The sequence below is a fragment of the Emydura macquarii genome, unplaced genomic scaffold, assembly GCF_026122565.2.
Source record: "Emydura macquarii macquarii isolate MOO-44397 ecotype Brisbane River unplaced genomic scaffold, CSIRO-AGI_Emac_v2 contig_3328, whole genome shotgun sequence".
Lineage (NCBI taxonomy): Eukaryota > Metazoa > Chordata > Testudines > Chelidae > Emydura > Emydura macquarii.
This window is the reverse complement of record NW_027133465.1, coordinates 200,785-226,052: the sequence shown is the minus strand read 5'-3', so window position 1 is coordinate 226,052 and position 25,268 is coordinate 200,785.

Sequence of the window (25,268 nt, the reverse complement as noted above, 5' to 3'; positions counted from 1 at the left end):
CTAGTTTTTCCTTGCAACAATGCTGTGATAGTTGTAAGTATTTTCATTCTAGCTTTTTCAGATGAGCCATGGAAGCCAAGAGATGAAGCAATTTTGCCCAGTGAGGCCATGGACCACATCATCATCAGACCAGCTGGGATTAGGGATGCTGCCATCCATGTGAGGAGCTCCCCACAAACATCCACAAGCCACCTTATTGTCCTCCTCCAAAAACTTCCTTCATATGCTTCTTTGGCATGATTCTTGTAAAAAGCTTGATAACTTCTAGGAAACTGGTGAGCAGAGACCATTGCCTATTACCCTAACCTGTACTGCCTCATTGTTTCTTTGTACTCCCCCATCTGTCAGTACATTTCTTGTCTCTTGCTTAGATCATAAGCTGTTTGTCGCAAGGACCATCTCTTTGTTCTGTTTGTCCAGCACCTAGCACAATGAGGCCATGGTCCATGACTATGGCTCCTATGCACTACAGTAATGCAATAATAAACAATAATTATAGTAATTAGTGCCGATATCCTAGATCTCCTTGATCACACTTCCACCACTAGAACACGCCCATTGTAATTCCTCCCTTTCTCCACAAGTACAGTTTTGTACATTTAGGACCCGAATGATATGCCAAGTGGCAATATCTTCACTTGCTTTGAAGTTACAGAGTGAATTTATTGGGGTTTTCTCTAAGTGTCGATATAACAGGATGGCAACCCGGGCTTGAAGCATTGACATGACGGATACAGACTAAAATCCTTCAGATGGCAAAACCGGTGTGTGGGTGACCTGCGTCTATGGGGATTTCCAAACCTTTTCGTTAATTCTGAAGCTTTCCTTTGGCTGAGGTTCTCCCTGAGAGGAGGTGGATTAAAGGGGCCAACTCCAAGTCAGGGTGACCGTTTGCTGACCTGGCCAATGTTTATCGGGCGAGACTGAGCACACTTTCAGATTTTCCTGCATTCCAGGGAAGCCCACTGTGTCCTGTGAGCTAGGTTCATGGCTGTGGAAAGGCAGAGGCTGCAGATGCCAGGTCATTGGGCAACCACAGGTGTCTTGGGAAATGAAGCCCAAAGAGATTGCACTGGGAGTGGAAATCAGAAAGCCTGTCCTATTCACAACCCAAGAGGGAGAGGGGAATTTTCTAGCTGGCAATGTTAACGTGGAACACTCTGCTCTGGCAGAAGGTGGTGTTCATGCTGGGGGAACGTTAAGTGAGTTCTGCTCACTCACTAAGGTAGGTGCATCTTTATTTCACCTGGAAACAGAGAAGATACCTTTTTGAAGAGAGATGATCAAGGGTTTGGGCTAAGCAATGCTTAGGAAGGAAACCTAGGAGCAGCAAAGTCTAGGGAGAATCTGTGATCTGATTTTTATATCATCTTTTGTTTTCTTCATGAATAAAGCCAAACTCCAGTTAGAGTGTGAGTTTGGACCCTGTTTGGTGTGTGGACAGTAGTTGGGAATGCACTTGCTCACAATAGGCTGTGCTACTATGCAAGCTAAGAGAAGATTCTTAGTTCACAGCAGGTTAATTTTTCTCTTCCATGCTGTAAACTCAGAATGACCTGCCTTTATCACAGTTAACCTCCGGCAAGTTTATTTTCATTTTTACAGTGATTGATACAGAAATGATAAAAGCACCTAGGTAACCAGCAGGTTTGTTCAAAATAATACAAGAATTTGAACTCCTGCTTGTATCTCAATCTTCATAACAAAAATGTAGTCCAAAAACAAACCAATACCTGAGAAAATATTCTAGACTTCCTCCCCACTCCTAGAGTGATTCAGCACAATAAAAGCCCATCGACCCTGACAACTAAATGCATCCCATCCTGAAGTCTGGACAAACAGCTGGGCTTTGCAACAAGTCCTGATGGCCAGCCAAGTCAGGTTATTTCAGACCAATGAAGGGAATGAATTACTTCTCAGAAGCCCTTCAAGGACAAAGGCTTGCTAGTATCTCCCTCTTTTTAAATCCACTTATACGGTACTTTTTACTCATGGATCCTGAAGTCCTAGCCAAAAATTACTCCTGGGATTTTCAAGGGAGCTAGACACCAAATCCCCATGGCTTTAAAACTCTTAGCCTACATCACCTCTGTGAGATAGATATTGACATCCTAACTTTACAGATGGAGAAACTGAAGCATAGAGAGGTTGCCTGTGGTCATGAAGGAGGTCTGTAGCAAAGCGAGGAATAAACCTAGCCAATCCCGAGCTTTAATTACAAGACCATCTTTCTCCTCCTTTTCCATCAATGCTGGTTTAGAGGAGGGAAAACCCCATGAGCATTCACCTTCATAGGCTACATCTACACTACGTGCCAGAGCTGTGATACCCAGCTCTTGTACACATACTTGTGCTAAAGAGGGATGTAGCAGCACAGGAAGCGGAAGCACAGCCTAGTTGTGCTGAGTACAAACCTGCCTGAACCCCATGTGTATGTAGTCAACATGGCTAGGTAAATACTAGGGGAGCTGTTGCCCAGGCTACTGCAGATCCACTGCTATTTATACTTATTCTGTCTCTCATCATGCCAGTGCAACTATGTGCTTGCAAACTGGGATTCATACCCTAGCCCACAGCATAGATGTAGCTATAGTTTCCAACAGGGTTCACCAAACCTCCACAACAAATTCTGGCTCCTGTATCTTTTGTGAGTTTGAATCCTGAATTAGCAGCAGTCACTTGATAGTTATTTGCATTAGCAGAGTTATTGCTACTAGTCAGAAACTTGAAGTACCTCCAGGAACTTGTGTAAAATTCCTGGCAACACATTTGTTATTCAGTGACAAATTTTTCAGTAAAAATGAACACCCAAAATGTTACTGGAACTTATTTCGTCATGCTCTCCAGGATCATCAAAATGTTCTTTCATCTGTTCAGGTTGATGCTCACATGTCTTATTTTTGGAAGTTTGAGGGGCTGCAATTTTTGCAGCTTTAGCTCAAAATGGAAATGATTAAATTTATCAAGGTGTCATTTAATGAAAGCAATAAAGGAGTTTAGCATCTTGACTACAGAACATAGATCAATAAACTTCATGTGGTTAATATGAATGCCATTAAGCCAGCATAAAACATTACAGAAGAATATTGCACAGTATAGCACAACTCGTATTTCTTATTCTTTTGGGGCCTGATCCAATTTCTGCTGAAGATCATAAGAGTCTTTTCAATTACTTTAATGTGAGTTGTATTGGATCCATAAGGTTCATCCAAAGAGGTAAATTTGAGGCTTTCCATTTACTTCAATGAGCAATGAATAAGACATTTATTTGGTATGGATAAAAGTGACCCAGATATAAGACTTAAGTAGTGCTTAAGTTTTCTACTGTTCCTCTGTAGAGAGATGAATTTTACCCTAAAAACCTATTTCTAGACTAGCCAAAGTTAAATGGGTGAGAATGAGCCTAATTATTCAGGGAAAAGTGGGTTTTGTACCAAAAACCTGCAAAAATTACATTTTCAATGGAAAAACAGACAATTTGATCGGAAAGAAAAAGCAAAATGTATTTTATATGTATAAAATAATAATATAATGTGTTAATAATATTAATTCATAATTATTAATAAATAATCAATAAAGAAACAATTATATTAATTATATTTATTATTTAATATTTATTTGACATTAATACTAATTAATAGTAATAGTAAAATAATATTAATGCTATTAATTGTATTAATAATAGAATGTATTACTGCATTATAAAACATTATAATATAATGTATTTTACAAAGTAATTTTGTCTATACCTATGTTCTGTGCATGTGTATGAAAGTGCCAGTCTTTTTTTTCCTTGTTTTTTCCTTGTTTTTTTTCCTTGTTGGTTTGGTGTCTCCAAAACTCGAGGTACCCGTTTTCTATAGGTTGTGTATAGTTCCTTTTATTCTCATTAGCATTGACACACAACCTGTATCCTGTAGTTAAAGCACGTGTTAGACAAAAATGAGCTTCTAGAGCATTTCTGTGAGGTAAAATTAATCTTCCAGCCAATTTTTTGCAATTTCATCCCTTGACACATCTTTTCCCATAATCTTATGGCAGTGGGTTATTCTTCAGTCACTTACTATGTCAGTATTTCTTATCTCTAAGGCCTATAATAGCTAAGCTAAAACCTTCGAGGCTTTAGCCTATAGGCCTTTTGTTTCAGCCTTCCTTACTTACTTAGATACCTAATACAAAATTATCACTTCTAAATGCTGATCAATCTTTTACTTTTATAGTCCTATCACTTAACTTCAGGTAGCATACAATGATTCTATAAAACAGGACCTGTTAATTAACCATGACATCACACAATAAATGAATAATAAACTGAAATCAGAAAATCATTGGCTATAACGGGAATGGTGTAGATTGGCCACCTCCTCCAAGGTGTGCTGACCCTGCTCCACAGATCAGCATGGAACCTTGTCTCCACTCACTCTCTGCACTCCCATGGATCTTAGAGTACTATACTTCCCTAGGGAGTAATTAGGGAGCAGTCAAGGCTCTCCCCTGAATGCAGGGACTGCAGTTTTACCCAGACGTTACACAGGCCATGTATGTGTGTGGGATGCTCGTGACTCCCAGCTCCCCGACTTAACCATCACGAGAGGGCTGGGCCGAATCTAGCCCTGCATTCTGGTAGTCTCAACCCTCAGTCTCAGACCTTACTTGGTGGCCTAATAGAACTGCTCCATCTCAAATTCCGATGATTCATTTGCCGGGGGCAAAGGAGGCGTGAAGCAGTTAGACCAATCCATGACTGTTAAATGTCTGGCTTTTAATGCTAGTGAGGCATGTTCTGACTGTTCAGTAATAATGTTTTCCATTAATGGTTGAGATGACATATGTCCCATCACCTTGCTCCTCACAGGATGCTCTGATAAAGGTCAGCAGCAATGTTTGGTAAAAAGGATCAAGGTTTCAAATCCTTGCTACCTTTCTTAGCCCTGCTCAGTGTATGACCGTGGCCATTGAGAGGAGAAAGCAAGGGCTGATTATCCAACACGCCCTTCTACAAGCACGTGAATGGCCAGGGGAGAGAAGTGGGGTATTTGGCTTATTTCCTGCCTGGCCAGAGCAGTCAGCCGGTCACACAGGGTGTGCTCCATAAAAATATGTCACACACGCCAACACCCATAGAATCATAGAAGACTAAGGTTAGACGGGACCTCAGGAGGTCATCTAGTCCAACCCCTGCTCAAAGCAGGACCAACCCCAACTAAATCATCCCAGCCAGGGCTTTGTCAAGCCATGCCTTAAAAAACTCTAAGGATGGAAATTCCACCACCTCCCTAGGTAACCCATTCCAGTGCTTCACCCCTCTCCTAGTGAAAAAGTTTTTTCTAATATCCAGTGTAGACCTCCCCCACTGCAAGTTGAGAACATTGCTTCTCATTCTGTCATCTGCCACCACTGAGAACAGCCCAGCTCCATCGTCTTTGGAACCCCACTTCAGGTATTTGAAGGTTGTTATCAAATCCCCCCTTACTCTTCTCATCTGAAGACTAAATAAGCCAAGTTCCCTCAGGCTCTCCTTCTTAAGTCTTGTGCTCCAGCCCCCAATCTTTTTTGTTACCCTCCATTGGACAATCTCCAATTTGTCCACCTCCTTCCTATAGTGGTGGGCCCAAAACTAGACAGAGTACTCCAGATGTGACCTCACCAGTGCCAAATAGAGGTGAATAATCACTTCCTTCTATCTCTTGGCAATGCTCCTATTCATGCAGCTCAATATGGCAACAAGGGCACATTGATGACTCATATGCAGTTTCTTGTCCACTGTAACCCCCAGGTCCTTTTCTGCAGAACTGCTGCTTAGCCAGTTGCTCCCCAATCTGTAGAAGTGAATGGGATTCTTCCATCCTAAGAGCAGGACTCAGCACATGTCTTTGTTGAATCTCTTCAGATTTCTTTTGGCTTAGAGCATGGAGGAATTGTCAGTCTGTGTCAGAGTTAGTTTTCTGGTCTGCTCTTGGGCCAGTGCGGCTACATGCTGTCTCTTACTCAGGGCAGATTGTAAGATTATAGTCCACCCCTAAGAGCCTTATCCAAATCTTACTGACAGCCAAGAAAAGCTTCCCATTGACCTCAATGGGCTTTGGACCAAAGTCTTAAGCAACCAGTTATGCCATCTTTCCTCACATTAAATAGCATCTTATTCAACAATCAGTCCTGTGAAATTGCAGATACACACAGAGGCCACATTTGGATCTGCTGGTGCAAATCTCTCTCTCTCTCTCTCTCTTTTTTTTTTTTTTTTATTAATTTGGCTGAATGAAATTGCAAGTCCAGATGGTTTGCAGAGAACCCCTTCAGCAGGAGGGAAGGGAGAGGGCTGATTTTCTTTGAAAGCCAAAGAATAATGACTCCATTCAGTAGGTATTAGACAGAGCCAGAACCATATCTTGACAATTTGGACAGAGAAACTGGTGGATTGTGGATACCTGGAGGCATGAAAAGCCTTTTTGGCTGGAGTTTTCCAGCCCACTAGCATATGTGTTGTTGTCACCAGCAGCCACTGGCCAGGGTTCATGCTCTTTCCTTTTTGAAAGAGCTGCAATAAGGGTTGGTCAAAAAATTTCCATTGATATTGCTTTGATGGAAAATTAGGTTTTTGTTGAAACTATTTTTTCATGAAAAGTGCCTCCCATTATGCATCATTGCCAGAGATACCTAAGGTGCACCACTTAACAAGAGAGGAGAAAGCGGCGTATCATGGCAGACGTAGTCCAGCCAGAAAGCCAGGCCCATAGAGAATGGGAGCTTAAAACACCTGAACTACAACTCCCATGAGGTACCATTACATAATTTTGAATCAGAATATTTCAGGTTTTGGCCCTACTATTTTGGGGTTTGATATTTTTCAGACACTCAAAAAAAAGTGTTTTTTTTTTTTTACCAGTTCTAGTTGCAATACGTCTTTAAGTGCGTCTTTGTTGCCCGCCTGGTCAGCATGATTCCTGTGGCAGCAGTAATATTTGCTGTTGTTACGTACTCCCACTCAGAGCACTAAATGGAGCAAAATGGATCCCTACGTCTGTGCAATGCTGCCATTCCTACAAGAATATATTCAGTACAGTGCTTCCAATGCTGGACAGATGATCCATCTATAGCATTACCCAAATATATACCAGGCATCTTCCATCAATTCTCTCCAACAAGCTCTGTCCCAGGTTGATGTATTTATGTTTTAAACTTCACTGGGAGCAAAGTACTGTGGCATATGGAGAAGATGGAAGGCCTCGGCTCTATCCATTTTTACATTAAAAATCCATTACAGCTTTGCGTCAAAAGTCAAAGTCAATTGTGGGAAATTATATAATAGGAGACTGAAAATATTGGAGAAAAGAAGCCTTAGGAAACCATATATCTCCTGAATTTGATCTTTGCTTCCTTTTCCTTAATTACCTGGGAATTTTTATGATACCTGAACTATCCCAGTATTTGTATACTAGGTTTAAGACAGTCATAGAAAATTTAAAAACAAACCTAATCAGAGCCCAAGAGGAGATGGATATGGTATTTATTTGGGTTCCGGTTGTGCTATCTTTAATCACCTGCTCATGCAAGAAGTCCCACTGAAATTCATGTGAGCAAGTGCTCATTAATGTGAAGTGAGTGCTGCAAAATCTGGCCCTTTCCCCCTGCTCCTATATACAAAAACTTTACAATCCAGAGTTTATGGGGAGATTTTGATAGAGTAGTAAAAAACCCGGGTCCATCTGATAGTGTAATATTGATTATCATACTTGTTGCTAACAGCAGCCAAAATCGGCAGGCCATTCTGCAGGCCTGTGCAGCCTTGGCATAACTAAGTCAGGAGGGGAGAGGGCTTGGGTGATCACAGAAAGGCAGCTTCTTGTTCAACCCTTGCCTGATCCTGTGCTCTTCCCTGATGAAGTCTCTGGAGGATATGCTGGGATCTGTCTTTTAGGAGAAGCTTATGTATGCATGCCCTCTGGGAGATGTTTGTCCTGGCCTTAAGGTATGCAGATTCTGAAGGAACACATCTAGTTAATTAGTACTCTGGCGACCTTAGGTCTAGTTTTTGAAACTGTCAGCCGAACAATTTTTTTTTCTTTTTTGACATTTTGTCTACTAACAAGGATAAATGTGAGGGGAGGCTTGAACTCTTTGGGATCTCTTCTTGGGCACAGCTTCAGGATCCTTCAATGACAACTGGAAGATCAGCCAATCAGAAAGCCGTCGCTGTTTCCACTCAAAAACCACCACAGACTTTGGTGATTATTGAGGATTGGGGATGTTTTACTAACCTGTTGCGGATGTGTGTAAATGCTTGAGTCTAAGTAAAGTATAGCTTTAAAGTAAGAGCATTCTTGTGTTATACTGTTTCTACCAGTCCATCTGTCGCTGGACAGCCGTGTCTCCATTTGATTTATTTCCTGACACCACCTCGCACAGACTAAAGTTACCAAGAGCTTTGGGTTGGCAGAACCTCAGGTAACAAGAGTATAAAATCATTGAAGTTAGGGATAGGAAACACGCATTAGGTCATCTCATCCCTTCTGCGGTGAACAGTGCACGTTAGTAGGCCCTGAAATGTTTCTCTGAAGACTGGGAGATTGTTGATCAATGTTTGGTCAACAGGCTGATGGCATTAGTCATGATTTCTCACTTAACAGAGTGGGCCATGTGAAGGTTGCCATCTTCTACCCCATCAAGGGTCAACCTGGTCCAGAAACTGGTAAGCACAAGCTGGAGGGCATCAGTGCTATGGACATCAGCGATGGCCCTCGTGTATGCTGTAGCCAAGTACTGTGCACCAGTATGGACCAGAAGCCGCCATACTCGACCAGAAGATCGTGGAAAACAAACGTCTTCCCATCCACCAGGACCTTAACAACATCCCTAATCACTGCTTGAAGTAATGTAAGCCCTTTTGGACCCACGCGTTTAACCTTCAACAATGCAACCTCAACCCTGATGAAGCTTGGAAAGCCAAATGACGTTTACAAGAAGTTACAAATAAACACCTCATAAAAAACTCGACACAGAAGATCCCTGGCTTCGATCTCCCATAAAGCTTATGAACAACCCTAAACCACATCTGCACAAACCATGGCAGATGCAGATACTTGCTGCACAAATGGAAAATTAAAGACTCTCCAGTGTGCGACTGTGGTCACCTAGAACAGAACGTGGAACATATAACTCAATGCCCAATTCACAACTACAAAGGAGACAACACATCAATACATTCTGCTACTCCAGATACAATTATTTGGCTTAACCATCTTGAATGTAAAATTACAGTTCTTGCTCTACATTTACATCAGCCATACTAAGAAGAAGAAGAGCATGATGTGTGAAGGCCAAGACTGTAAGGGGGTCAAAAAAAGAACTAGTTAAGTTCATGGAGGATAGTTCTATCAATGGCTATTAGCCAGGATAGGCAGGGACTGCTGTTTGCCAGAGGCTGAGGATGGGCGATGGGATGGATCACTTAATGATTACCTGTTCTGTTCATTCCCTCAGAAGCATAGGGCATTGGCCACTATCGGAAGACGGGATACTGGGCTAGATGGACCATTGATCTGACCCAGTATGGTTTTTCTTATTTTCTTATAGTGCCTGCCATCCCTTTTTCAACTGTTTTAAAAACTGATCTGATAACAGAGTGCAGCTTCTCTTGCTCATACTACTAAGTAACACCATTGGAGGCAGCTATTTCTTATTATGGTGAAAGAGCAATTGAAGAAAGCAATGACTGAAACTATACCACTAGGATCTCTGAGTGATAATGGGGTGATGAAAGAAGTCTTCAGCTAGTGTAAGTCAGTATCCATTGGTATCAATGAAGTTGTACTGATTTACAACAGCAGAGGAACTGGACCAATATTTTAAGTCTGATCAGGATTTTTTTTTTTTAAACTTCAGATTTACTGTGTATACAATTCAAGCACTGTAACTTTTATAGAATATAACATATGCCATGCTGGCATGATTTCATAGCGTTTCTTCTTTGATATTACACAAGATTCAGGCCTACTCACAATATTTCATCAAAATATTCATCTAGTATGTTGCATGTGTTAAAAACTTAACATGCATGTATGCCTTCTTTGCACAGTACATTTGTGTTACAGGTGGCTGCTGATTCTGCTCTGGATTTCCAAACCTAAAATCATTGCAAGAGAAGAGTGAGCAAAATCGACTGTGATTATTTCAAATGAACACAGATATATCCTAACTCTTCACCAAATTGTTCTTGTATTAACTGTCCAGAATGGCTGTGGAAGCTTATATCAGATAAAAAGAGATAACCTTAGTTGCTAGAATTCTTCATCAAAGTCAAAGAATAGGATTCATGACAGTAACAATTTTTAGATAATTCCATCTCCTCTTCAATGAATGGTATTAATGACCTCTCGGGGAGACTGGTGTAACTCCATGACAATCACACCAGCCAAACAATGATTCTCCTGTATTTTAGTTGAACAATATTATGTTACCACCTAATCCTGACCTACCATTAATCACCGCAAAGCTAGCCACAGAGAAGAAAAAAAAAATAGCAATCAGATAGAAAGGCCTGGAAGGAAAGAGGCACCATTGCCTGACAGAAGCAGAAGTAAGTGCTCTGGCAGGCTGTTCAGATTTGGAAAGTTCCCTTTGTCTAGCAGTGCTCTCAGACCAAAAAGGATCAATACAAAAATCAAAGGCATTATCTTTGTTTACATCCCAGGCACAACAGTGTGAAAATCCTCACCAGGCTAAGGACCCGGACGGCATGTGATGGATGCCCTGTTTAAATGATGCCTTTGAAAGCTTTCACAATGCTCTGACAGAGGACTCACTGGAGAATAAATGACTTTCCTTTAAATTACAAGAGCCTGCATTGAGAAGACAGACAGAGTGAATATCGCGCTATAAATTCAATGTATTCCACTGCTGCTGGTGCTAAAGAGTAATTGTTAGTGGTGGAAACAGGTCCAAGATTGTCTTTGAACCGAGGAAGTTTTGGTTATCAGTAATGAAAGATCCAGGACATTTTCATTTGAATTATTTTTTCTACTTACAAAATATAGTTGTAATAAACAATAGAAATGTGCTTTAGGCTTGAATTTGCTATGCTGGCAATCCATATAAAAATAACACATACAGATCCGATGAAAGTACTCAAGTGTGCATTGTGTATTATTCGTAAGTGCATACTGACAGCACACCACTATAACTATTTGGTATATTAAGAGTGTTATGAAGTCTTAAAATAAAATGTGAAATATCTAGAGATGGCAACTTTTAAACAAACACAGCCTTTCATTAGACACAGAAGCTATATTTCACCCAAGATATGGGCATTATTTGTATGGAAACACTTAAGCTCTGTATACAATGTGCACAGTCACTTTTTCCCCAGTATGCTATGAAGTTAGAATAAAAACACCAACTCCTCCTTGGAGTGACGTACATAGACTAGTAAGCCTACTGCTTCAACATTTGCTCTTCTGGGTCTTCAGCATCAGTGTGGAATCTCTCCTAAACAGACACAGTTTGCTCCTAATGGGACCAGAAATAGACACCTACATGGGACCAGATTTTCAAGAGAGCTCAACTCCTACTTAGACACCTATATAAGAGGCCTAATTAGGAGATGATCTGTTCTGAAAATCTTCCCACTGATGTAAAACTTCTGGCAGCCAAATCTGGTCGGAATTTTTCAATGTTTTTTCTTTGGAAAATGCTGATTTGTCAAACATGCTCCAGAATAGCCAATAGCCTAGTCACTCAATTAGCCTGTGGTAAACCTAGGTTTAAATCCTTGTCTTACCTGACTTGTAGTAGGGAGTTGAACCTGGGTCTCCTGCATCCTGGCTGAGTGCCTTGGTTATTGTGGGGCAGTGCTTACTCTCTGTTTTTTGTGAAAAATTTGGAAAGATCTCAGTTTGTCCCAGTGTGGAACAGGAAGAAAAAAAAAAAGAAATCTCAAAAATAAATTGGTAGCATTTGTGCACTTTGACATACCAACAAAATTATTCACATTGCAGAAGAGGTACAAATATTTACATGTCTCATGAATGCTTTCTTAAAGCCCACATTGGCAAAAGATGTGTGACAGACAACTGAAAACAAATGTCTGTGAAGAACTGGGAGGAACCTCATCAAGGAGAATGTAATAACAAAGCAGATGAAATTGAATTATTTTGCAAGAATCCAAAAATGGGGCACCAGCTATTTATTTTTTTCACCATTTAAAACAATCTATAATATTATCTCATCCCTGTATCTATTGATTCAAGGGTGGTTTTATAGGCATTATCTCTGCTGTTATTCCATAAAGGTATGGATAACATTGGCCTGTAGCTGTAGCAATGGTTGATTTTTAGGATAAAACATATTAAAAGAGTATGCTATAAAGTTATCATAGAGCATAATGTGTGAAGCATATTTGTTTTTAGTTCATTCTCACATGCCTGAGTCCAGGGCTGTGCATTATGCGTGTTGTGAATTAATAGTAAGAAAAGTAAGCCAAACCAAGCAAAAGCTTTACCCACCTAAACCATAGCCATAAAAAATGAAACAATATGAGGCTAATATTTGGCTCTTCCATGGCACCCACTTCCTTGAAGCCCCATAATCTGTAACAGTTATCCTCATAACACACCTGTGAGGGAGGGAAGTGCTGTTATCTCTATTTTATAGATGGAGAACTGCCGCAGAGAGAGACTAAAGGCTTGTCTACTTGGGGACACTCAGGAAAGCTACAGTGAAGTAACTAAAGGAGTGAAGCTAAAGTAAATGACGTTCCACCCTGTGTGGACCCTCTCAATCTGAAGTTAAGTGGCCTTGGTTCACCATATTTTCCTTTGAAGGCAATTAAGGTACAGCAAACTAAGGCTTCTTTACTTCTGAGTAAGACTTTCCACACAGGGGTGTAATGTGCTTTAACTTAACACCTTTAGTTACTTCACCATAACTTTCCTGAGGGTTTCCTGTAGATATGCCCTTAGCGATTTGTTCAAAGTCATACAGGAAGTCTGTCACAGTACAGAATTGTACCCAGGTCTCCTGAATCCCAGGCTACTGCCCGCGACTGGGTGGTCCTTCCTTTCACTGATTGCAATGAAAGTACACAAGAGATGATTCTGGCTTTTTAAAATGTGGGATCTGACCTGCAGCCCTCTTGTACATCATAACTTCCATGGAATTTAGTGTGGCAAAATACAGGTCTCCATAGGTCTGAGAACCTCTCCCTAGAGCAACAAAGTATATCAAAGAAAGACTGAGCTCTCCCCCTCACTGCCTTCCTCTCTATAGCTCTGATAAGCGACTTCCAGGTATCAATTACTTCATTCTGCAACCTCCTCTCCCCCGAGGGGCCAGAACTAGAATATTGTAGTAACATTATGTGAGATTCAACGGGCTCATATTTCAATGATGGTGCTAAGGAAGCTTTGGCCTCGAACAATGGTTAGCATGAAACACAAGCTTGCTAAGTGCTGAGGGTGAAACAGCAGCCTAATAAACATGTAATAGCAGGTAGCAATACACCCAGAACAAGTTGGTAGTCACAAAAAGGCTGAACGTTTTGACTGACAAAATTAAAAAAACAGGACATTTTAGGTAATGTTTTAGGTGCAAATTTTATGACAGCAATATCATAAAAAACAAGGATTGTCCAAACAAAACCAGGATGTACAGTCTATTTTTATATACAATAAATGCAGGATTAGGCCATTTAAGCATAAATTACCAAGAAACTCAAGATTTATAAAGCATAAATGGGAGCAGAATAAGGTCCACTATATGTAGACAAGAGAGGAAGCAAATTCACTGCTGCCACTGAATTCCACTGAGTTTGCACCTGCTTATGTCAGTGGCCATTTTCAAAAATGTTGACCTAAGTGACTTGGGCCCTTATTCAGTCAAACATTTAAGCATATGCTTAAATTTAAGCATGTGCCTGAGTCTCATTGAGGTTATGAAGTATTTTGCTGAACTGGGGTCTTGGCTAAAGTCACATGATGGACCAGTGGGACAGAATCCAAGCCACTGGATCCCTAATTTTATTCCCTATCCATTGAAGCATGTTGTCTCAGGTAGATCCACTGTCAATATCCTAAACAGACTGGGCCCAGTGCTACAGGATTAGGCCCAGATACTTGATCTATCCACTCTGACAAACACGTGTACACACTGCCATGCCAATATAGTTACTGAAATTGAAATTGGATTGTCTACTTTAAACATGGGAGAGACTAAAATGAATCAGGAAGGCGTGGGAAGGAAATGTGCAATATGTTGACTACTGCAGATCCTGCTACGTAATTATATTTCTTTATAGTGTAGTTATTTGAAAACACTTTGCAGTCAGAGCACATCATTTTTTTAAAGGAAATTTACTGTTGAAGGTAATGGGGTGTTAATAAAAAATAAATCTGCTGGCTGTTTGTTGAGTCTTGTGGATAGTAAAACACAAGCAATTATTGCTTTGAGTGTTCCACTGAAAAACTGTTGTCTCTGGAAATATTTTCTTAAACAATATTATTTGGTATATGTAGAATCTGGAGAGCTGCTTTGCAGGGAAAATATTTCTGTAATAGAGAGGGGGGAAAAGTGCAAACTACAAATTATGGGAAAAAGAAAAAAAGACCCTCTTTGTACAGTGCAGTTGAATGAGCTTAAATCATGGTCTGTCTAGATAGTACCGTAGGTCTTTTCTAGCTCTAATCTCTATGATGCTGCAATCACATAAATCATAGGCAGTTTGTGTCTGTGAAAGTGTCTTTATATCGTATGAAAATTAAATTTGGGAATAACAAAAGAGGTGGGGAGTGAAAGGTTAATAAGAAAGTTTTATTTTTCATCATCAACAGGACTTTGCCCCCAGTTCAGAAAGACACATTGGGTATGCTTAACTTTAAAAATGTGAGTAATCCCATTCTGGTCCAATAACATATTTAGAGAGACAAGGTGGCTGAGGTAGTATATTTTATTGAACCAGCTTGTGCTGGTGAACGAGACAAGCTTTGGAACTTTGTGTAAGTTTCCAAGTTTGTCTCTTTCCATACTAGAGGTCAGTCCACTAAAAATATTACCTCACCCACCTTGTCTCTCTAATATCCTGGGACCAACACATGTACAACGCCTCTGCAATCAACAATAAAACACTGACACCCTGATTCAGCAAGGTGTTAAGCAGGTATGATCTGACTTACAGTTCTTGAATGGTCCCGTTAAAGTCCCATGGGGCTACTCACTTACTGAAATGTAAACATGCTTACGTACCTTAAGGACTCCGGGCCTTAAGCACATTCATCACTTGAAGCCTGTATTTAAGTCATTGAAACTCTCCTGTGCTTAAAGTTAAGCACATGCTTAGATGCTTGCTGAACAGGGATGGACATACTTGCATGCAAATTTTAGCATATTATTAAGAGCTTTGCTCAACCAGAACCTTTCTGAGTTCACAGGATTCAGGCTCACAACAGGCAGAGATTACAGAGTGAGAGGTTGCTGCATGTTCCTGGCAAGGTATGCCGTAAAATAATAGCCAAAGTAGCCTGGAGCAGAAAAAAATCACTGGTGACAAATATGGTGGAAACATCTGCAAAATGTGAGTGGCTGTTTTTCGTAGGGCAGCAGGTCCAGGAAAGGCCAAGTGCTGTCAGAGTAGCCCAAGCTGTTGTAGTAGATGTGGATATTCTAGTCACGCTATGCAAAGGCACCAGCACACCTAATCCATCCGTGTCAAGATCTTAATTGCAGGAGTTCACTAATGTGAACTTAGCTTTCAGTGTTTTCAGGCTAGTTCCTAGCAATCAAGGGTCACCAGTGCAACACTGCCGTTAACTGAGGTCAATGGAGATTGCGTGTGTGGGGCATTTGCAGGACTGGGCCTTTTTTAAAGCACTCTGAAGAGCGAAGCCAAGTATGGTGACTGGGCCTGGCACTCTTTCAGCTGAGTCTGCAATTTCCTTCTCACACAGTGTACAGTGAGCTTGTGGCAAGATGTCATTGAAGCCTAGTGCTTAGTGGGATTAAGAAAAGAATTGGGTATTTCTATAGACAATAAGAAGATAGAGGATGAATTTTTAAAAAATAAGTAAAAACCCAGAGATTTGGGAGGGACAGAAACCCTCATGCTCAGGGAATAAGCCAAATATCTAACTACTGGGGAATTAGAAACTTCCCAAATGGTCAGGCTATAACATGGCTATTTCACAGCTTTTTGCAGCCTTCTCTGAAGCTTCTGTCACCTGGCACTGTTGGAGACAGGATATTGGACTGGATGGACCAGGAGTCTGATCCAGAATGGCCATTCTTATGTTCTTATTGGGTTGCATTTCAAATGGAACCCAATAAGAACATAAGAATAGCCATGCAGCTATGCTCAATGACTCATAATAGGGCTAGTTCCCATAGAGCTGCTGCCAACAGCAATCAAAACAGCACTGCCCAATAGGATGAACAGCATATCTGTGGCAGTAGAAAGTACTGTGGTCACCCACCGGCTAATCTGACCAATTCATACTTTAAAAAGTGCTCATGCAAATGTATTTATACTGGCTGGATCCAGCAAAGCCTTTCTCCTATGAGCAGTCCCACTGGTACACATAGTCCTGTTCATTTTCATAAGACTGCTTTTAAGAATTAGGTCCTACAAGATTAGGCTCTTAATTTGAGATCAGTGCTACCTTTTATGCTCTCAGGATGAGCTGCGTTTCCTTCAAGACATCATCTGTGAATAAAGGAAGGGTAGTCTTGAGGTTAAATCAAAGAAATGGGAGATGAGACTGGGGCAACTTCCTTAGCTGGGGCAAACATCAATTTATACCAGTTTAAGACATTGCTCTTAGATTTTTTCCAAGCTTTTAGATTCCTCTCGCATGACCTTGAGCAAGGTCACTTAACTTGTCTGCACCTTAGTTTACTTACCTCACACTGGCAGCTTGACTCATGAAGCCAGAGAAATTCAGACTGGAAATACGGTGTACATTTCTAGCAGCAAGGGTAATTAAACACTGGAACAACTTCACAAGAGCTGACAACTTTTAAATCAAGATGGGATGTTTCTCTGAAAGACATACTGCAGTTCAAACGGGTGTTATTTCGGGGATGTTCCACAGTCTGTGTTATACAGGAGATCAAACTAGAAGTTCATAGTGGTCTCTTCTAGCCTAGCATCTATGAATATTTGCAAGGCTCCTTAAGACCCACAAATAGAAGGCACCACAGAAGAGCAATATTCCTTAAAGCTTGAGATATGTTCTTGCTTTATAGAACCTCTATAGAAGTTTGTATAGTCCTTCCACGCCCAGAACATTTGAAATCAAGGAGGCAATGTTATTTCCAACCTAAGATCTCTCATAAACTGATGTATAGTGAATATAACAGGAAGAATTTATTATAAGATTGTGTAAAAGTGCACACTGCTGAATGTTTAATTAAGTGTGAAATTATAAAAGTCAACACAATAATAGTAAGAGGGGGAAATAAAAGCAACTGTCTGTGTGTGAGATGATAAAAGGAAGTTGACAAAGGTGGTGTCTGTAAGCCTAAAAGAAAATAAACCAGTAATATAAAGATAAACAAATATGATGTTTATGATTAACTCAGCTCTAGGGACAATATCCAAGTGATGTATTTCAGTTTGAATTTGGAAAGCTATCTGCAGTAAGGGCCTGATCTAAAACCCATCAAAGTCAGTGGGAGACTATTGGCCAAGATGATAAAAAAGAGAAACAAAATGTGAAATATTCCATAGCAACCTTAATGCAAAATGTCAGTCTCACTGCTGTATTAACATAGACTTTAAAAAACAGTCCTCTGTTTGTGACATTAATAATAAATGGTGTGGCAACCAATTGTGATGCCACAAAAAAAAACTATGACTTAATGCAGGAAAGAAACAGAAAGGGCCAATGAATCATTACAAAATACTGCACATTTAGCCTCATGAAAATATCCAACCTAGACTCTCCCGCTGCAGCTTGAGACCATTGCTCCTTGTTCTGTCATCTGCCACACTGAGAACAGCCTAGCTCCATCCTCCCTGAAACCCCCCTTCAGGTAGTGGAAGACTGGTATCAAATCCCCTCTCACTCTTCTCTTCTAAATAAACCTAGCTCCTTCAGCCTCGCCTCGTAAGTCATGTGCCCCAGCCCCCAACTAATTTTTGTGGCCCTAATTTGTCCACATCCTTTCTGTAGCGGGGGGCCCAAAATTGGAGATAATACTCCAGATGTGGCCTCACCAATGCCGAATAGAGGGGAATAATCACTTCCCTCGATCTGCTGACAATGCTCCTACTTATGCAGCCTAATATGCCGTTAGTTTTCTTGGCAATAAGGGCACACTGTTGACTCTTATCCCGCTTCTTGTCCACTGTACCACCCAGGGACTTTTCTGCAGAGCCATTTGGTCTCTAGTTTGTAGCAGTGCATGGGATTCTTCCATCCTAAGTACAGGATTCTGCATTTTTCCTTGTTGAACCTCGTCAGATTTCTTTTTTATGACAGCTTTTCAAGTATTTGAAGACATCTATCATTTCCCCCCTTAATCTCCTCTTTTCCAAACTAAACATACCCTTTGATCATCTTTGTGGCTTGCTTCTGGATTCTTTCCAGATTCTCCACATCCTTTCTATACATTAGTGACCAAAATTGGATACACCAGCTGAGGCATAACCAGCACCGACTATAGCAGTACTATCACCTCCCGTGACTTGCTCGCTATGCCTTTGTTAATGCAACCTGAATTTGCATTTGTTTGTATTGAAACAGCATCGCATTGCTGACTCATGCTGAGGTTGTGACTCACCACTACTTCCAGATCTTTCTCAGCAGTGCTGCTGCCAAGCCAGTTATCTCCCATTCTGTATTTGTGTATTTGGTTTTTCTTCCCTAAATGTAGCACCTTACATTTGTCTTTGTTGAATTCTGGTTTTTTTTACTATAGCTCATTCTCCAATTTATCAAGATCCCTCTGAATTTTAGCTCTCTCCTCCAAAGTTCTGGCAACCCCCCCAGTTCATGTCCTCTGCAAATTTGATCAGTAAGCTTGCTATTCAAATTAGATCAATATGCTTTCTATTCCTAGATCCAGGTCATTAACAATTACATACCAGCTATGTATTTTGAATAGTCATGATTGAGTTTATAAGAGATATCGTTTGCCCCCCTTTAGGGTCAATTCTGCACTCAGATGCATTGAAGGCAATGAGAGACCCATATTCATCCTTGGTGTAATTCCACTGTCATCAATAAAGTTAAACTAAAGCTATGTCCACACTAGAAGTGTTTTACCGGTACAGGGATACTGATACACTATACTGGCAAGGCTCTGTTAGTGTGGAAGCAATATCTGCAAAACTGCACTTTGTACCAGTACAATAAAACCAGCCCCCAACCAACTATTCTAGTACACAGTGCAGTTTGGTTGGCACAAGATGTGTCCGCATTAGGCGCTTCTGTTGGCACAGCTACATAGGTAAGGGATCACATGGACATAACTATACCAGCAGAAGTCTGTAGTGTAGATCTGGCCTAAGGCTGATTTTTATGCAAAAATATGCATATCTATTTATCTATATTGTCCACAGTCAGTACCCTGGCATCTTCACATCCATGTAGAAAAATCTCTCTCATGCAGAACTGCTATGAGAAATCACATTCACTCTATAGCACTTTTTAGTACCAAAATAAACAACAAATAATATTTTCCCCTAAAGAATTCAAAGCAGAATTGCAAATATTCTCTTCAAAACTGCACAAGTGAAATTGTTCAGCAGATACTGTACCACTGGTGCATCTGGACAGGTGCCGTTAAGATTTGTTTAATTATTTCTTATACTATAATATAGTCCACAGAGAAAAATTAATTGCAAATTGTATCTGTCTTATGGGTAAAGTAATACCAGCTAGGATAAGAGCTGAAGCTTTTTCAATTAAAGCTGCTGTCAGTAAAGAGTAGTATGGGATTGCAAATGCAAAAAATCAGTTTAACTATAGATCTTTTGCAAATTCACCAAGGACTGGGTATGTGTAAACCATCTGCCCAAATACTGGTCAAACTGATCCTTTTAATAATTATATAAATTCAGACACACTGCCACCACGACATGCAGTGTAATCTTGTTGCGAGGTTCCCCTAAGAGAAGCAAAATATCTGTTTATACCTGAGGCATTTGCTCAATATTTACTCAGTTCTTTCATTGGGAGTGTATCTGAGTATGGACCGACTACAACTCAAGGAAAAGCGTAAGCAAGAATGGACAAATCCCTGACATAGCCAAACTGTCACTGAAAAAGTTAAATTCCATTTGGTTCAGAAGAACGCATGGGAAGATACAGCTGCTGTAAAATGTCCTAGATTCATAGACTTCAAAGGAGTTATGACACTTTACCCCAGCTGAGGAGTCGCCCCATAATTTCCACTCTATTAATACTATTTAATTAATTATCAGAATCTTTGTTTAAAAATAATCAGTTAGTTCATTTTACCAAGGGGAGACGTTTTGTTAAATACTGTGGTAAATGGAGAGCTGCTGGCTAGTTCAGTGCCAGCTGGTTCATAATAGCTGCTTACTGTGCCTGCGGGAGACATTTCTTCCAAACATGAGAAAACAAATACAGGCCAAGAATTTTTAAAAAATAGGTGCCTAAGGCTAGATTCCTAAATAAGAACATAAGAATGGTCATACTGGGTCAGACCAATGGTCCATCTAGCCCAGTATCCTGTCTTCCGACAGTGGCCAATGCCAGGTGCTTCAGAGGGAATGAACAGAACAGGTAATCATCCAGACGTCCATCCCATCGTCCATTCCCAGCTTCTGGCAAACAGCAATCCCCGCCCATCCCGGCTAATAGCCATTGATGGACCTATCACCATGAATTTATCTACTTCTTTTCTGAACCCTGTTATAGTCTTGGCCTTCACAACACCCTCAGGCAGGGAGTTCCACTGGTTGACTATGCATTGTGTGAAGAAATACTTTCTTTGTTCGTTTTAAACCTGCTGCCTATTAATTTCATTTGGTGACCCCTAGTTTTTGTGTTATGATGAAGGAGTAAATAACACTTCCTTATTTACCTTCTCCACACCAGTCATGATTTTATAGAGGATTCTGTGATTTGCACTTGGATCTGCTACTCAAGTATCTGAGTATACAATGAAGGCTCATTTAAAAGAAGTGTGAAGATCACATGTTATGTGCAGACAAATGACATTCTTCTGGTGAAAAAACAGTGTAACAACAAAATCAATTATAGGACAAACCCTCTTTCATTCAAACACGGTAGTTGTGCAAGTTCATCCAGCTAACCAGGGGGCTAATTTAGGCCCCTACTACTGACACTAAGACAAACATGCTTACTTTCAGAAAAAGTGGAAAATGGTACTCCTGAGATATGTTAAACACTTTTGCTTGCTACACAGAGATACAGCTGAGTGAAAAAAACTATATTTCAGTTCAATAGCTGAAAAATTAGGTTAGTTTTGAACCAAAACTGAATTTTCGCATTTTTCTCGCTGAAATGAAAAAGCGAAACAAAAATGCATTTGAATCAAACAAAATGTTTCAAATATCAATTTGAAATGACATTTCTGAAATGAAGTGTCAATTTGCAGAAACATTAGGTTTAAAAAACATCAGTTTGAAATGAAATTTTGAAGCAGATCATTCTGAAAATATTGAAATAAAAATATTTGATATTTCTGAAATGTTTCTTTCCTTTTTTTTTTTTTTGGCCAAAACTATTTGTCAAATTAGACCCAAATTTGCAAACAGTTTTGGTGCCTCCAAACATGCATTTTTCAGCTAATTTGTTATTTAACAAAAACATGTTGCCCAGTCCTACATGCAGATCCAGTAGCTTCCATTACTGGACACCAAGAAAGTCTTGAACTGAAGAGGAAGAGAACATTCAATTACATTGCAAGGCAAGTTAAATCATTTAAAGGAAATGTTTTTAATCTGTGGAACTCACTACCACAGGGTACTATTGAAGTTCAGAACTTTGCAGGAGTCAGAAAAGGATTAGACCTTAATATAGATAATGAAAACATCACAGTTACATTAGATGGGATAAAAAAAAATAGATAGCATATAAAGCGTCAGGTTTCAAGGCATAGGCCAACTGCTAAATGACTCATGTTAGGAAAACTAAGTTCCTTTATTAGCAGATTATTTCACATCTGTCCACCACAGGGTTTATTATACCTTTTCTCTGAAGCTGTAGCTTTGGCCAAAGTCAGTATACCAGACTCGATGACTGCATGGTCTGATCCAGTTTGGCTATTCCTATTTTCCAATGTATAGAGATAGGCAGGAAAGAGTTTTCCCATCCCACAAGAGTTGTCAAGATTTTGAATTTTTTTCCTATCTCAAATCAGGAAAAAAAGTCAAAATCTTGAAAATTTTTGCAACTCAATAATTTGAAAAAAACTTCAGATTAGGTCAATGAAAACATTTTGCTTCAATCATTTTGAAACAGGTTGTTTTGGTTTCTGCCTTTTTTATTAGCATAAATTAACTAAAATTTCAAAAACAAAATCATTTCACACTGAAAAATGAAGTTTTTTACTTAGAAAATATCAACAAGATATTTTGAAAGCTTTTCCATTTTTTCTTTTCATTTGGGAGATTCACCGAAACCAGCCCTTTCTCAAACAGTTCCAGTGTTAATGAATTGATATTTTCCAGAGAAAAACCATTTTGTTGGAAAATTCCCAACCAGCTCTATCTATGGATTCAAGCATCAATGGGCTGAGTCTACGCTAACTCATACTAGTTTTACACAAATGTAACCCTGCTGACTTCAAGGGAATTACTCCTCATTTACATCAATGTAACTGTGAGGAAAATCAAGCCCATGTCAGTGAAATTCACACTATGTAATCTATTCCTTTTTCTCACACAGAAGATGTGTTAGTCGATTCTTCAGGCTGAACAGCATGGGCTACTCTAAAGCCCTTAAACGTTAGCCACCAATTGTCTCTAATCCAGACCTCTACGAATGTAAATTATTAGTGAAAGTGCTCTTAATGGAGTATAACCCACCACGTGATTGGATCCCGATTCCATTTAAGTGACACTGACATTGGCCCTTGCTTAGGACTCTAATCTGCTTCCTAGCAAACTCAAGGATTTCTAGCCAATGAAAGAATGAGCCCTGGCAACTCTCAACTTTCAAAGCTAACATTCAGTTTTAGAGGAACTGCCCCTGCTATTCAACTCACCTGGAGAAGTTTTCTGCTCCACGGTGCATTTAAAAGGCCAGCTTGTAGAAAAGGGATGGTAGCTCTCTCCACAATGGGAGAATTTTCAAGATGGAAGCAGTGGTTCTTGGATTCAGGTGCATCTTATCAGACTGGATCCTTTTGAAGGGGAAGGAAAAAATAAAAAGAGAAGAGTGAAGTAGTGAAGTTCCACACTGATCTTTCTCTCCCCTGTCCCTCCAAACTTCAATGTTCCTGTAGCAAAAAATTGTTGTTTGCTGACGGAAAAGTAAGAAACTTCACCAGTGAAAAAGTTGGCTTTTTTATGAAATCAGCAAACAGACACAATCTGACATTGTCACTTGCCCAGAAAGGCCTTTACCCAACTATACATAAGAGATATTTTATCTCTGGATCACAGTAGGCCGGAGCAATGAAGAAAAAGCTCCCAAGGGACCTCACACCACTAACAAATTGGCATTCGTTCATTTCCTGGATTGTATCATTCAAGGGGATTGTGATATAATGTTTGGATTACTGTTTATTCATGAACGCTGTAAGTCTTATAATATATATTTTCTCCCTATGAATACGCCTATGCATTAATGCCACTTAATAGTTATAAAATGTCTTTTTTCCCCAAATACCGCTGTTCTACTTCATAGAAATAAATTAATGACAAGGGTCTGGGCATAACCTCAGCATCTATATGAGATTTACATGGCGTGGTAATCAATAAATGGGGCTGATAGGCAAATTATTCATTTAAAATGTCTGTAATGAGACCTTTGCTGAGAAAAATATATTTTATCTAACACTACTACATGAATTATTCTGAGGCATTTTTTGGTTTTAAATGACCATTTCATAAAAATGTTTTATAGAGTTGTTTTTATGCATGATGATTCCATTTTTCTTTCCCGGTTATTTTCTCTTTTATTACAAACAAAAATATGTTTGGCTAAATTGCACATAAAATTGTTTATTGCTGCGTAAATCTCCAGAAGATTTAAAAAAAACAAACCTGCAGTAATTCTCATTCAGATTGGCCGAGGATCCCCCCACTTGTTATATACTATGGTGTACCTCCTCCTGCAGCATGAACAATAGTGTGGCCCTAGCACTCAAGGGTGATGCACTACACCGTATGTTGTAGCTTCAGTGGGCACAGGGACCAGTTATGACACTACGTGACCTTTTGAGCTATGTTGCTTATTGTAGCACCCTGGCTAGTTTCAAGGCTTCAGAAATTTGCCTGCCTTATTCAGATGCCTAAGACATAAATAGCAGGGGAGGCTGGGTCACGAGCCTCACTGACTTGTCAGGGCAACCAATGGCAGGTCTAGGATAGCCTGTAGAATGGCTGGGTCTACCCAGACGTCTGCACTGAGCCCAGATGGGCACAGTGTTCCTGGGGAGGAAGTCAGCTTTCAGCAGCAGGAGATGCAGCCCACTCCCCACTACACCCTGCTGCTGCCAAAGGGAAGGCGAGAAGGTGCACAGAGAACCCAGATAAGCCCACTGGTAAGGAGGATTAATTAGACCCTATCATTGCTGGGGGTGATCCAGGAGCAGCCGAAGTACTGAAACCCTTGAATGTAAGGTGGTATAGAAGTGCAAAACATTATTATTAGACTAATTGGTTTTTGTCGGTGCAGGACCTGTTTTCTGGATATCAGAGCACAGAGACACGCGAGACTTGCTTATCAGTCCCTAGAGGCATTTTTTGGAGAGGTCTAGCACCCAGAAAGAGCACTGTTTTGGGTGGATCCTTTACTAGTCTCCCCCACACATAGCAGTTTCCACTTCATGGTTATATAAAAGGGCCAAGATTTTCAGGTGTGACTAGTGATGATTTTTGGATGTCTTGCCTTCTGGGTGCTCAGCTTGAGACACCTTAAAGGTATCACCACTTAGTGTCTGAAAATCAGGCCCCTGGAAGGTGCCTGAAGCCGGGCAGCCAAAATCACTTGTCATTTTTTACAATCTTAGGCATTGCATAGATGCAGAGCCAAACGTTCAGCTGGTGTAAATCCGGTGTAGTTCACTGATGCCACTTTTACACCAATGGAAGACCTGGTCCCTAAAGTGCAAATTGTTAA